The following is a 12,763-nucleotide window of genomic DNA, read 5'->3' as shown; positions in this document are numbered from 1 at the left end:
CTGCTATGTTGTAGCCTAGTTATGTGGATATTAATTGTGTACTTTGCTCAGATTAATAGAGGGTTCAATCCTAAATTGAATTGATGTATAAAATTGATACTATAGACCTTGCCACCAACTCAGTATAAAAAACTAATGGAGGGAGGGGTGGATCAATGAGTCGAGTGGCCATTTGATTAATTGTTCGGCAGTCTTATGGCTTGGGGGCAGAAGCTGTTAAGGAGCCTTTTGGTCCTAGACTTGGTGCTCCGGTACCGCTTGCCGTGCGGTAGCAGACAAAAAACTCTATGACTTGAGTGACTGGAGTCTCTGACAATTTTATGGGACACCGCCTATTATATAGGTCCTGGATTGCAGGAAGCTTGGCCCCAGTGATGTACTGGGCTGTACGCACTACCCTCTGTAGCACCTTACGGTCAGATACCGAGCAGTTGCCATACCAGACGGTGATGCAACCGGTCAGGATGCTCTCGATGGTGCAGCTGTAGAACTTTTTGAGGATCTGGGGACCCATGCCAAATCTTTTCAGTCTCCTGAGGGGGAAAAGGTTTTGTTGTGCCCTCTTCACGACTATCTTGGTGTGTTTGGACCATGATAGATCGTTGGTGATGTGGACACCAAGGAACTTAAAACTCTTGACCCGCTCCACTACAGCCCCGTTTATGTTAATGGGGGCCTGTTCGGCCCGTCTTTTCCTGTAGTCCAAAAGCTTTGTATTCATCTCTGTGTGTGGAGTAAAGGTGGTCGAGGTTTTTTTACTCTAGTTGCACATCGCTGGTCATCAATTTTATTTTCCAATGATTGCATGTTAGCAATTAGAATTGATGTCAGTGGGAGTTTACTCGCTCGCCTACGGATTCTCAAAAGGCAGTCCGATTAGCGTCCTCTTTTCCTCTGTCTTTTCTTCACGCAAATGACTGGGATCTAGGCCTGTTCCCAGGTTAGCAGTATACATTTTGTTTAAATTTGTCAAACTCTTGTCTGTTGTAATTTGTGTATATCCATATTGTAATATATGTTTAAATAAAATGTATGCAAGGTGAAATCAGCCCAAGTGTGCCACCTACCAACAAGATTCGCTAGTGCAAATTATTCTGCACATTCGTAGGAAGTTATCCATCATGTACCTCACGTGAAATAATTTTCTATTTTTACTGTAATATTTTCAAACAGGAATATATTTATACTATCGTAATATTCTGCAATGCATTCTTATGGGTGGACACGTTGAACAGGGCATGAGATTTGGTTCTGTGTGCCGAGATTAGTTTTGCCGCTATAGCGAATGTCATGTCCGTGAATCCCTTACCAATTTTACTTTTTCAGATGGTACATTCTGGTTTCTCTTCAGACTGCATAAATCGTTCGCCTTTTACTAAAGATTTCTGTGTAGAGGAACATTATGAGTATCAATTAATTGTTTGATGCCATGCTTTATGGGGGGCTTCCTTTCATTGTGAAAGAGAACTTTAACGTTGTATATATTCCAGGTGGTGTTGTTTACAAAATGTCTGGATGACTGTCATCTAAATCCAGTTGTTCTTAAAAGATGGTGCATTTGACCATATAGAGCCAAAACGCTGTAAATTAGTTCTGGGGGTTATGTTGCACATATTACCAACTGCAGCATTACTACTCAATTACTGCTATAATTATTTTCAGTTGTTATCACATTTCTACACGTCATCTTTAGATTAGACTTACTTATTGTACACTTAGTTTCCAGTTTATTAGGTATACCCATCAAGTACCCCCCTTTGCCTCCAGAACAGCCTGAATTCTCAGGGTTATGGAAGCGTTGCTTGATTCGTATTAAGGGACCTAACGTTTGCCAGGAAAACATTCCCCACACCATTACACCCCTGCCACCAGCCTGTACCGTTGACACCAGGTAGGATGGGGCCATGGACTCATGCTGCTTACGTCAAATCCTGACTCTGCCATCAGCATGACACAACAGGAACCGGGATTCGTCGAACCAAGCAATGTTTTTCCACTCGTCAGTTGCCCAGTGTTTCCACTGGAGCTGCTTCTACTTGTTTTAAGCTGATCGGAGTGGAACCCGGTGTGGTGAGGGAATGCGGGAGTCGGGGGGTGGGATAGAAGGGGGGTTAAGGCGTCAGCATGCTTCAGTTCTTGGATGAGAAGAAGCGGGGTGTGGATGGGTGGCTATCAGGGGTACTTAACTGTGGATGGGGGTAACCAGGATATTTTTATTTATTTTTGTCGCCTTGTCTCAAATCTGTTTTATTTTTGAATTTTCATTCTCTTTTACTTTTAATACAGTTTTGATGTATGCATTTTATTGAAATGTGTCAAACTCTTGTCTGTTGTAATTTTTGTAAATAGCACATACACCAAAATGTACATTTTACATTTACATTTTAGTCATTTAGCAGATGCTCTTATCCAGAGCGACTTGCAGTAGTGAATGCATACATTTCATTTCATTTCACATTTGTATATATTTATACCTCTGCTCTAATAAAACATATTTGAAACAAAATGTATTATTCGAAACTTTCCAAGTTCTCATGGGGATTATTATTCTTTGCAGAAGAAACTGTTGTTGTTTATTTCTTCTACTTTTTACATTGTCATTTTTCTCTTTCGAACTGAAGCTGGTTTTTAATGATTATACATGGTTTAACCAGAACCTCTGACAGGATCTAATGTAATGCAAGGCGAAATCAGCACAAGAGTGCCACCTACCAACAAGATTCCCTAGTGCAAATTATTCTGCGCGTGCGTATAAAGTTACCCATCATGCACCTCACGTGAAATAATGTTATTTCTTTACTATCATATTTTAAAACAGGAATATATTTCTACTATCCTAATACTCTGCAATGCATGGTTATAACTGGACACGTTGAACAGGGCACGAGATTTGGTTCTGGGTGCCGAGATTAGTTTTACCGCTACAGCGAATGTCATGTCCGTGAATCCCTGTCCAATTTTACTTTCTTGAAGGTAGTACACTCTGGTTTCTCTTCAGATCGCATAAATCTTTCGCCTTTTACTAAAGATTTCCGTGGAGAGGAACATTATGAGTATCAACAAATTTTTTGATGCCCTGTTTTACGGCGGGGCTTCCTTTTATTGTGAAATAAAACTACTTACGTTATACTTATTGTAGGTGTTGTTGTTTCCAAAATCCCTGGATGATTTATCCAGCTGTTCTTAACTCGCCAGACAAACTGGCTCAATTTGGGTCCCAAGTAGTGATGGGCATTCCGGCTCTTTTCAGTGAACCGGTTCGTTCGGCCCAGCTCACCAAAAAGGGCCGGCTCTTTTGGCTCCCGAATGGCTCTTTAAAAAATATATGTTTTGTATTTTTTCAAGTCAAACAGTTTGCGATAGTTTGACTCTGATTGGTGTTAAAACAATTCTAATTAAATTATTAAATGAAATCTTACTCTACCTTAACCACAATGTATTTAAAAATGCATTGGTTTGTTATGAAAAATAATACTATTAAACATTTGCATTTAAAGTATAATTTTTATATAAATCTTACCATTCAAAAGGGATTACAATCTGAACAGCAAAATAGAATATTGCACCATATCAAAGAAAAATAAATAACAATGTGTAAAACTGCAGCAATCCCACAAATTGAAATAAATGTAAAAAAGAAAGATGCTATTACACATGTGCATTTAAAGTATAACTTTTTTTTATGTATATAAACAAAGTGCATTTAAATGTAGCAATTCAAAACGAATACAATCTGAACAACATAATAATACAATATTGCTCCATATCAAAGAAAAATATATAACAATGTGCAAAACTGCAGCATCCCACTTAAAACATTAAACTGGTCCCTCTTTTCTCTCTCTTCTTTATTGCCATGTTATAACCAGCAGCGCACAGCAATGCTGTCACACAGTTCTGGTTCATGTTTTGTCTACTGATACTACATTCTCATCTACTGCTCATATACATATATAATACAGGATTAAATAATGATGTAGTAATAATTACTTACTGTACCTCTCTCCACTGATCTCCACAGTGACCTGCTCAAAGGGTTCCAGGACTCTGCACACCTCCTCCACCACCTCCCATTCCTCTTGGGTCTGAGCATCAACAGGTGCATTGACAAAGGCCAGGGTTGAGATGATGGCATCTTTTGACTCAAGAAACTGCTTCAACATATAAAATGTTGAATTCCACCTTGTACTGCAGTCTTGTTTAGGCCTCAGCTCGGGCATTTTGTAGACTTTAGTGTTTCAGCACCTACTGTGCTCCTGTGGAAGTACTACACAGCTGCCTTCACTTTGTCCACAGTGGGCTTCATCACCTTCAGAGCATCTCTTACAATCAGGTTGATTGTGTGGGCAAGACATGGATGATGGGTCCATTTTAAAATGATCATGGCTTTGGTTATGTTAGCTGTATTGTTGCTAACACAACAGACCACTTTTCCATCTACTTTCCATTCTCTGGCCACTCTCAACAGTTCCTCTGCCAAGTTCTCTGAGGTGTGTCTGTCGCTGAACTCAAAGCAGTCCAGAAGACAGCTAGACATCGAAAAATCTTCAATGAAGTGACATGTTACCGATATGTAAGAAGTGGTTACCCTTGATGTCCAGCAGTCAGTGGTAAGGCAAACTGCAGTAGCTTTTTGGACTCTTTCCCGCACTGAAGCCTGTGTGCTCTCGTACAGTTGTGGAATAAGTGATTTTGAAAGGGTTTTCCTGCTTGGAATTGTGTACATAGGATTTAGACTATTGCTATAATTTCTAAAACCTCTGTCCTGCATGATCGAAAATGGCTGGAAATCGGTGGCAATCATTTAGGCCAATGCAATATCAATTTGGCCTTGTTTTGCTACAGACATAGACTTTGGCATAAACTGGTCCATAGGAGACTGCTTTGCTGTGGGTCACAGAGTATGCCTACTTGACTGAGTGGATACGGGCTCCACCACTATCACTAGCAGGCCCACTAGTTTCTCGAAGCTCCGCTACAGCTAGCTTCACAGTTGGGTGCACAGTTCGCATATGCCGGTGTAGGTTGTGCGTAGAACCGGCTTAATATGAGATTTTGTTTTGGCAAATTCTACACTGTGCTCTAACATTGTCTACATTATTAAAATGCGTCCAAATGCAACTGTGCTTCCGAATCATTTTCCAGCTGTTGTTTTCATAGCTGTCCTTCCTCTCTCTCCTCGGTTGCTAAGTGTGTGACTGTGAGTGAGTTGGCTCGGCCCTCCCTCACGCATCTTTGGTTCATTGGTTGACACCTCGTGTCTGACTGACAGGAACAACAGGTGAGGCTGTTAGTCTGAGCAGACAGTCAGAAAGAATGTGTGCGCCTAAGCATTTAGGCCTACAGTATATTATTTTTTATATTATATTATATTTTATATAATATATGTATATTATATTTTCTACGAGGCAGAGATAATTTGTTGTTTTAAAGCAAATTTCCTGCATTTCCATGATTTATGCCATGTTAATAATTATATCTGAGTGAGAGTGACTAATGGTACAGACACACAAAGAAATCTGACTGCTGATAGGTACTTAACACATTAGGAGGCCGTTCCTTCTCTTTCTAGAACAAAAGACATCTCTGCTGTGTACAGACCTGGTACCGACAAACCTGACGTTTCTACTCGTAGAATCGCAATTCTCGTCAGTGGCTGAGAACTTGATTTTGAGCCAGTCAGAGAGCATGAACCTCCATGTGTCACACACTTCTTCATCAGAAGATAAAGAGAAATCATTGTCGGACCAATACGCAGCGAGATCGTATGTACTCATCTTCTTTATTAAGGAAAAGAAGGGAAACCAAAATAAACACGTACACAAAACACAATGCCGAATAACAGTCTGGTAAGGCACAAGGCTATACACAGAACAATCTCCCACAAACTCCAAACACAAACACATACCTAATTATAGGACTCTCAATCAGAGGCAACTAGGAAACACCTGCCTCCAATTGAGAGTCCAACACCCAATACCTAAACATAGAAATACTAAACTAGAAAGAACATAGAAATACAAAAACATAGAACATAACCCAAAATCCGGAAATAATAAATCAAACACTCTTCTAAACAAACCACCACCCCGAACCACATAAAACAAATACCCTCTGCCACGTCCTGACCAAACTACAATAACAAATAACCCCTATACTGGTCAGGACGTGACACCATGTGGGGGAGTTCGACAGAAGTGACAATACAAAGGATAAGAGGGAACTTTTCGTCTGTCACAAGTTAGCACAGCCACATGGTCATAATTATGTCTAAAAACATGCATATTTCTACAATTTCTCTTCTTAAAATCTGATTTTAAACCTAACCACACTGCTAACCATATGCCTAAACCTAACCTTAAATTAAGACCAAAAAACACATTTTTGTTTTCATAAATGCTTACAATTTTCATCAGAATTGTTCTAGCTAACTAAAACATTAAATCTGCATAATAATTTTAAACAAATTCTAGAGCAAGTCTTTACATCTAGCTGACGAGTTTTGTGCTTTAAGAATAATTTTTCTCATTAGTTTGCTAACTACACTGAACAAAAATATAAACGCAACATGTAAAGTGTTCGTACCATGTTTCATGAGCTGAAATAAAAGATCCCAGAAATGTACCATACGCATAAAAATCCCATTTCTCTCAAATTCTGTGCACACATTTATTTACATCCCTGTTAGTGAACATTTCTCCTTTGCCTAATTAATCTATCCACCTGACAGCTGTGGCATATCAAGACGCTGATTAAACAGCATGCTCATTACACCGGTGCACCTTGTGCTGGGGACAATAAAAGGCCACTTTAAAATGCTCTGTGTTGTCACACAACACAATGCCACAGATGTCTATGTTTTGACGGAGAGTGCAATTGGCACGCTATTTTCAGGAATGTCCACCAGAGCTATTGCATGTTAATATCTCTACCATAAGCTGCCTCCAATGTCATTTTAGAGAATTTGGCAGTACATCCAGCCAGCCTAACAACCGCAGACCATGTGTATGGCTTTGTGTGGGTGAGCGGTTTGCAGATGTCAACGTTGTGAACAGAGTGCCCTATGGTGGCAGTGGGGTTATGGTATGGGCAGGCAGGCATTAGCTATGGACAACAAACACAATTGCATTTTATCGATGGCAATTTGAGTGCTCTGGATCGACGTGTATGACAGCGTGTTCCAGCTCCTGCCAATATCCAGCAACTTTGCACAGTCATTCAGTATAGTTAACTTTAGCTTGCCAGCTGAGCCAGGCAGTCACACACACTTCATATGAAACGAATGGGGTGGTAAGTCCAGCACAATGCACACAACACTAAATGCTTTCCCAAGCTACATAACTAGCAAAATGATGAAGAAATAATTGAATTCACTCTCCACTATCCCACACTGCCAGTGACAGTTTGCTTGCTAGCACAACATAGCTAGCCAGTTACTCCACAGACTCTTGACAGCTAACAGGCAGCTGTTTCATTCAAAAACAAATCCATTGTTATTTAAATATAATGTTGCTAGCTATGCTAGTTATTTAGTTGTGGCCATCTGGTTAGTATCAACAAAGGTTCACTACAAATTCTAGCTAGCTTACAACAACATTAGCACAGCTTACTAGTTAGCTTACATTAGCTACAGCAGGCACAAGCCAAACAAGCTACTGCCACCAGTGGTGTAAGGTACTTAAGTAAAAATACTTTAAAGTACTACTTAATTCGTTTTTTGGGGGTATCTGTAGTTTACTTTTTATATTTTTGACTACTTTTACTTCACTACTATATATTTTTTACTCCATACATTTTCCTTAACACCTGAAAGTACTCATTACATTTTGAATGCTTAGCAGGACAGGAAAATTGTCCAATTCACACACTTATCAACAGAACATCCCTGGTCATCCCTACTGCCTCTGATCTGGCAGACTCGCTAAACACACATGCTTCGTTTGTAAATTATGTCTGAATGTTGGAGTGTGCCTCTGGCTATCCGTAAATTTAAAAAAAAAATATTTATACTTTTACTTTTGATACTTAAATATATTTTAGTAATTACGTTTACTTTTGATACTGAAGTATATTTTAAACCAAATACTTTTTGACTTGTACTCAAGTACAATTTTACTGGATGACTTTCACTTCAGTCATTTTCCATTAAGGTATCTTTACTTTTACTCAAGTATGACAATTGGGTACTTTTTCCACCACTGACTGCCACCTTGTGGCCTGGAGTGTTTAAACGAAGCAAATCGGAGGAAAACCTGTTCTATGTTAACAACAAAAGTGAACAGTCGACAGTCAGATTTCTCGGTGTGTCTAACCCTTAACAAAATCAATGGGGGCCCCCTGGAGGTTAGGGCCCCTGGGCATGTGCCCTGAGTGCCCGGTACAAGTTTGGTAAATTAATCTAGCCATTTATCTAATCTAAAAATTGTTAGCTGACATGGCTAATTGAGTGACTGTCAGTGACTGACAAAACAAAACAAAAACGTCTGATGCACAACCACATTTCAAACTTACACCTTGTGTATTCTACTATTTGAACTCTCAACAGTAAGTTGAGACCCCGACTGAGTTCCTTTTCGGTCGGAAACGATCGCTTATGCCTGGAGCCGGCCCTGACTGGATTAGATGAACATCATCCAGACATTCTGGGGAACATTGCGAACATTGTTTTGTTGTTGTTGCCAAAATGCAATTTGAATATATATTTGTTATGCTATATTGGTAGTAAACGTAGCAATTACATTATATATCCTATATTAGGATTTTTTTTTTATTAACTCAGATAGTTGCGACCCATTCACAACCTCCTGTGACCCAAATGTAGGTTGCGACCCACCAGTTGAGAATGGCTGATCTAATCTGTAAACAATCCATCAGCAACGAAACCCGGTGGAAATGCGTTTAAAAGGTGCATTTAACCATTTAGACCCAAACTCTGTAAATTAGTTTTGGGGATTATGTTGCATGTATTACCTACTGCAGCATTACTACTTAATTACTGCTATAATTATTTTCAGTTCTCACATTTTTCTATTTTTCTATGATTACAAGTAATGAACTTCATTTCTTTCATATCAACATGTTTTTATTATCAGTTAATTACATATATATATATATATATATATATACATGTATGTAAGTATGTATGTATGTATGTATGTATGTATGTATGTATGTATGTATGTACGTACAGTGGGGGAAAAAAGTATTTGATCCCCTGCTGATTTTGTACGTTTGCACACTTACAAAGAAATGATCAGTCTATAATTTTAATGGTAGGTTTATTTGAACAGTGAGAGACAGAATAACAACAAAAAAATCCAGAAAAACGCATGTCAAAAATGTTATAAAATGATTTGCATTTTAATGAGGGAAATAAGTATTTGACCCCTCTGCAAAACATGACTTAGTACTTGGTGGCAAAACCCTTGTTGGCAATCACAGAGGTCAGACGTTTCTTGAAGTTGGCCACCAGGTTTGCACACATCTCAGGAGGGATTTTGTCCCACTCCTCTTTGCATATCTTCTCCAAGTCATTAAGGTTTTGAGGCTGGCGTTTGGCAAATCGAACCTTCAGCTCCCTCCACAGATTTTCTATGGGATTAAGGTCTGGAGACTGGCTAGGCCACTCCAGGACCTTAATGTGCTTCTTCTTGAGCCACTCCTTTGTTGCCTTAGCCGTGTTTTGGGTCATTGTCATGCTGGAATACCCATCCACGACCCATTTTCAATGCCCTGGCTGAGGGAAGGATGTTCTCACCCAAGATTTGATGGTACATGGCCCCATCCATCGTCCCTTTGATGCAGTGAAGTTGTCCTGTCCCCTTAGCAGAAAAACACCCCCAAAGCATAATGTTTCCACCTCCATGTTTGACGGTGGAGATGGTGTTCTTGGGGTCATAGGCAGCATTCCTCCTCCTCCAAACACGGCAAGTTGAGTTGATGCCAATGAGCTCCATTTTGGTCTCATCTGACCACAACACTTTCACCAGTTGTCCTCTGAATCATTCAGACGTTCATTGGCAAACTTCAGACGGGCATGTATATGTATTCTTGAGCAGGGGGACCTTGTGGGCGCTGCAGGATTTCAGTCCTTCACGGCGTAGTGTGTTACCAATTGTTTTCTTGGTGACTACGGTCCCAGCTGCCTTGAGATCATTGACAAGATCCTCCCATGTAGTTCTGGGCTGATTCCTCACCGTTCTCATGATAATTGCAACCCCACGAGGTGAGATCTTGCATGGAGCCCCAGGCCGAGGGATATTGACAGTTCTTTTGTGTTTCTTCCATTTGCGAATAATCGCACCAAATGTTGTCACCTTCTCACCAAGCTGCTTGGCGATGGTCTTGTAGCCCATTCCAGCCTTGTGTAGGTCTACAATCTTGTCCCTGACATCCTTGGAGAGCTCTTTGGTCTTGGCCATGGTGGAGAGTTTGGAATCTGATTGATTGATTGCTTCTGTGGACAGGTGTCTTTTTTACAGGTAACAAGCTGCGGTTAGGAGCACTCCCTTTAAGAGTGTGCTCCTGATCTCAGCTCGTTACCTGTATAAAAGACACCTGGGAGTCAGAAATCTTCCGATTGAGAGGGGGTCAAATACTTATTTCCCTCATTAAAATGTAAATCAATTTATAACATTTTTGACATGCGTTTTTCTGGATATTTTTGTTGTTATTCTGTCTCTCACTGTTCAAATAAACCTACCATTAAAATTATAGACTGATCCTTTCTTTATCAGTGGGCAAACGTACAAAATCAGCAGGGGATCAAATACTTTTTTCCCCCACTGTATGTATGTATGTATGTATGTATGTATGTATGTATGTATGTATGTATGTATGTATGTATGTATGTATGTATGTATGTACATTGCCTTGCGAAAGTATTCGCCCCCTTGAACTTTTCGACCTTTTGCCACATTTCAGGCTTCAAACATAAAGATATAAAACTGTATTTTTTTGTGAAGAATCAACAACAAGTGGGACACAATTATGAAGTGGAACGAAATTTATTGGATATTTCAAACTTTTTTAACAAATAAAAAACGGAAAAATTGGCCGTGCGAAATTATTCAGCCCCCTTAAGTTAATACTTTGTAGCGCCACCTTTTGCAGCGATTACAGCTGTAAGTCGCTTGGGGTATGTCTCTATCAGTTTTGCACATTGAGAGACTGACATTTTTGCCCATTCCTCCTTGCAAAACAGCTCGAGCTCAGTGAGGTTGGATGGAGAGCGTTTGTGAACAGCAGTTTTCAGAATGGTTCACAAATAAACGAATGAAAATGCCAGGGAGGACTTATTGTGACAGGGTAGGAAACAATGTGTTTATAAGTGTTTCCTAGGAGAACCTATAATCTTTAACTACCTTGAATGTTCTCTTAGCTACTTCATGTCGCTAACATATTCATGCTTTGCGTACTCCTCTTCGATTTAGAAGACACTGTTGCACAAACAACATGCTGATTTAGGTCTACACCATCACAGGTATTATCAGGTTTTCTAGCTAATTACGTTCTCTGACTCAGTACATTTATTAGCTAGCTAACTAGCGATTAGCATTAGTGGCTAACAAGATTTAGGCCCAACTTGCTAAGAAAAGACAAACTAGCTGTTTGCAGATGTAAGAAACACAAACGAATAGTGATGAAACATCTGTCACAGACTGAGCATTGATATTGTAATGACCTGACTAGATCATGAAGGAACAATTGTCCAGACAGAGGATGGAGTTAACGAATGGACGGTTTATTAACCCAACTTAACACAGGCTACTGTTTGGCCGTAGCCCACGCCAAATAAATGAAAGGTACACTACAAACCAACCGTGACCTTCTCTTGTGAAGCCCAGACGTAAGAGAGAGATCAATGGCTAAACCCGGTCTTAACTTCCAATGCTCCATCCCTCTGCCCAACCCCCCTCCACGCCACTCCGCCAACCACCAGGCTGCCCGGTATCAGAACATTCCAGGCATTCCCGTGATTGGCAGATAGCAGGTTGACTGGCATGACCCCGCGAACACTGGTAAGTACGACACAACCCACTAATAGCCTAACACATAACCCACAACTGTCCTTGCGAGTCGCTACAATATGATTTATCCACAGTGTGGCTCCTCGTGTGCATCTGCAGATTTCAGGTCTGATTGAACACTTTGCCACACTGATACGATTTCTGCCGTGTGAGTCCTCAAATGCCTCTTCATTTTAGTACTCTTGCTGCAACTTTTACAACAAACATGGCAAAACTGTGCTCCATTGTGAGTTTGGAGGTGATCGATCACACTTTCTGTGGACTCAAATCGTTCTCCACACACCGCAAAGATGTTCTTCATCCCCTGTATGTTTGCACGTTTCATCAAAGAACCCATTTTGCTAAGACTTCCCACACACCTTACAACGTGGACCAGAATGACCTTGACCAGTTGACTTCTGATGGGATCTTTATCCTCCATTCTCCATCCTTTCACAGCTTACATCCCGAGCTGCAAAACAGTAGTTTCTGATTGTTGGTTCTGATTCTACATTGCCCTCTCCATCAGACCCTGTATCAACCTGTTCATATGAGTCGCTGTGTTTTTCTCTACATTTTCCTCAATTGGGGCTTGGTAAAGATGTGAAGGCTGAGTGGGGTCCTCCTGGTCATAGTCACTTTTCTCACAGAGATGATTGAATATGACATACTCTTTGATGTCAGTCTGCAGTTCTTGAAACTGTTCATTGTCCTGACTGGTTGAATGACTGAGCTCTTTTGTCCCTGTAATCTGA

General features: G+C 40.2%; 2 non-coding genes across 2 annotated transcripts; both read left to right on the top strand.

Moving 5' to 3' along the window:
- The first annotated feature begins 1,331 nt into the window (after positions 1–1,331).
- Positions 1,332–1,446, top strand: LOC123729056 (U5 spliceosomal RNA). Its single transcript, XR_006760840.1, has one exon. It is a non-coding gene; the product is annotated as a U5 spliceosomal RNA (small nuclear RNA).
- Positions 1,447–2,978: 1,532 nt separating this feature from the next.
- LOC123729075 (U5 spliceosomal RNA) lies at positions 2,979–3,094 on the top strand. The gene has a single exon (XR_006760853.1). It is a non-coding gene; the product is annotated as a U5 spliceosomal RNA (small nuclear RNA).
- Positions 3,095–12,763: the final 9,669 nt, after the last annotated feature.

This window comes from Salmo salar, chromosome ssa19 (genome assembly GCF_905237065.1).
Source record: "Salmo salar chromosome ssa19, Ssal_v3.1, whole genome shotgun sequence".
NCBI lineage: Eukaryota > Metazoa > Chordata > Actinopteri > Salmoniformes > Salmonidae > Salmo > Salmo salar.
This window is presented reverse-complemented; position numbering and strand designations above follow the sequence as displayed.